Below are 3131 nucleotides of genomic sequence, written 5' to 3' on the forward strand. Positions count from 1 at the left end.
CAAATTGCCAATATTGACAGGACTCTGAGAAGCCAGGGTGGCATTCAGCCTTGGGACAGTTCAGCCTTGGGATAGTAATGCAGTCTGTGCAAACCCCTGATGCTTGATCCCCACATCGACAAAGAGATAATGGGCTGGCCTACCCAAATTCTGTGCGTATGTCACAGCATTTCATGTGATGCCGAGCCTCACCACTGCCTATACAGACATGGGCAAACAGAGAACAGTCTGGAAAATCATGTTGAACAAGCAAAAGTCATATTATGGGATAAGCCCTCTATGCCGTGGCACCCTCTTCTGCAGCCTCTTCTGGATTGGCTAATGGAGGCATGTGAGGTCTACAGACTTCACAGGGAGATAGTTTACTTTGCACAAGATTGGTTTGATCAACACATGAAAGCACAGAATGTTATAAAAACACTTTTACAGATTATTGGGATTTTATCTTTATTTATTGCAGCTAAACTTGAGGAAATCTGTTTTTCACAGTTGCTTGGGACTTGCTCAGGAGATAACATTGTTACTGTGGAATGAATGAGTATGAAGGCCCCTGAGTGGTGTTTAAGTCCCCTGGCCACTGTGTCCTGGCTGAATGTATACATGCAGGTGGCATCTCTAAATGACTTACACAAAGTGCTGTTGCCACAGCCTCCCCAGCAAATGTTTACAGATTGTGGAGCTTTCAGATCTCTGTGTGCTGGCTGTTGACTGCTTAGAATTTTCTTAGGATGTACTCACAGCTTCTGCCCTGTATTTCTCTTCACTTTAATTGACACAAAATGTTTAAGAGCATCAGTGGTGTGACAGAGAGAACTGTGTCAAGTGGATGGTTCCATTTGCCATGCTTATGAGGAAGACTGGGAGCTGAAAACTGACCCACTTCACATGGGTTCCTGCTGAAGATACACACAGCATACAGACCCACAGACACAGCTTGGATTTGCCGGAAAAAGCCCAAAGAGAGCCACATCGTCTGAACAAAATAGGATTTCTTGAGTGTTTCAAGGAGGAGGATCCAAGATGGCAGTTTAGGAACAGCTCAGGATTGCAGCCCCCAATGAAAGCACAGAGGGTGAGTGGACGCTGCATTTTTATTGCCCACAGACTAGGAAATTCCCAGGCGGAGGAGCTCCACAGATCACCAGCGTGGCNCAAAGTGCTGGGATTACAGGAGTGAGCCACCATGGCCAGACAAGCCTCAGTGTTTCATGTGATCCAGAACCTCATCACTGCCTACACAGATCTGGGCAAACAGAGAAGAGGTCTAGAAAATCATGTTAAACAAGCAAAAGTCATACTTATGGAATGAACACTTTATGCAGTGGCACCCTCTTCTGTAGCCTCTTCTGGAGGTAATGGAGGTGCATGAGGTCTACAGACTTCACAGGGAAATAGTTTACTTGGCACAGGATTGCTTTGATCAATATATGGCAGCACAGAATGTTGTAAAATCACTTTTACATATTACTGAGATTTTATCTTTATTTATGACAGCCAAACTTGAGGAAATCTGTTCTTCACAATTGCACCAGTGTGCAACCTTGGGATTTTTTCAGGAGATAACATTCTTACTGTGGAGTGAACGAGTATGAAGGCCCCTGAGTGGTGTTTAAGTCCCCTGGCCACTGTGTCCTGGCTGAATGTATACATGCAGGTGGCATCTCTAAATGACTTCCACAAAGTGCTGTTGCCACAGCCTCCCCAGCAAATGTTTACAGATTGTGGAGCTTTCAGATCTCTGTGTGCTGGATGTTGACTGCTCAGAATTTTCTTAGGATGTACTCACTGCTTCTGCCTTGTATTTCTCTTCACTTGAATTGACACAAAAGGTTTCAGAGCATTAGTGGTGTGACAGAGAGAACTGTGTCAAGTGGATGGTTCCATTTGCCATGGTTATAAGGGAGACTGGGAGCCCAGAACTGAAGCATTTCATAGGGATTCCTTCTGAAGGTGCACACAGCATACAGACTCACAGACAGAGCTTGGATTTGCAGGATAAAGTCCAAAGAGGGCCACATCATCTGAACAAAATAGGATTTATCCTCTCCCCATTGAGGTCCTCACCCCTCTCCACAGAGCAGGAAAATGCATGACAGAGGAAAGGGAACACTGTGGCCCCACCAGCATTCTCCACCAAAGACACTTGTGTGGAAGGGGCTGCTCTGCTTTGCTCTGTCCACTGCAGCAGAAGCGTGTGTTAGCTTTTACAGACATGTAAAACAAAGGAGGTGGAGGTTGCAGTGAGCTGAGTTTGGGACATTGCACTTCAGCCTGGGCAACAGAGCGAGACTCCATCTAAAACAAAATTAATTTTGTTTGGAGAATTTGTTAATGTAGTGGCCTGAAGCTATGATTTTAAGAAAAAAATGCACAGTAAAATTCTATGTAGCTGAAGAGCATGGTGTCATTATACGGTCTATTCCCTGGCCATTGATGGTACCACTGTGCCTTACAAGTGGTCACTGTCCACCTGAAGGCCTAATGTCTATAGCTCCCATCATTGTTATTATTATTTTGAGACAGGGTGTTGCTCTGTCACTCAGGGTGGAGTACAATGGTTCAATCTCAGGTCATTGCAATGTCTGCCTCCCAAGTTCAAGTGATTCTCCGGCTTCAGCCTCCTGAGTAGCTGGAATTACAAGCATTGCATCATATTTTGTTGGATATTATTGAGGTGGTGGCCTTATTAAGTCTTGTGTTTCCATTCCAACAATGCTTCAGCATGTGTGGCTGCATGGAAGGTAGGTTGAATGAATAAATAAATGACATGTGTTTTTTTTTTTTAAAGCTATACCTTTGGATTACGGCAAACTCTAGGATATTTAAGTGAATTCCCTGAGGAATGTGAACACTGTAAACAGGTGAGTGCATTATTCTCTACTTCCCTCTCTGCACAGATCAGTTGTTCACCAACATCCACCCTGACCCCTGCACTAGGAGGCGCACCACACAGCACCTGCCCCTCCACCCTCCCTTCTCTTCCCACCTGCCCCTGCACAGCAGATACTCAGAATCCAAAAAGCGAACCTACCCTCCTGTTCTCTGTTTCTTTGTTTGTTTTGTTTTGTTTTGAGACAGAGTTTTGCTCTTGTCACCCAGGCTGGAGTGCAATGGCACAATCTCAGCTCACC

General features: G+C 45.0%; 2 pseudogenes; both read left to right on the plus strand.

The window, feature by feature from the left end:
- The window catches only part of LOC119469900, a 3386-nt pseudogene extending 2390 nt beyond the window's left edge, over positions 1 to 996 (plus strand).
- Positions 997 to 1020: 24 nt separating this feature from the next.
- On the plus strand, positions 1021 to 2244 carry LOC108298502 (annotated as a pseudogene).
- Positions 2245 to 3131: the final 887 nt, after the last annotated feature.

The sequence above is a fragment of the Cebus imitator genome, unplaced genomic scaffold (genome assembly GCF_001604975.1).
Source record: "Cebus imitator isolate Cc_AM_T3 unplaced genomic scaffold, Cebus_imitator-1.0 Scaffold977, whole genome shotgun sequence".
Lineage (NCBI taxonomy): Eukaryota > Metazoa > Chordata > Mammalia > Primates > Cebidae > Cebus > Cebus imitator.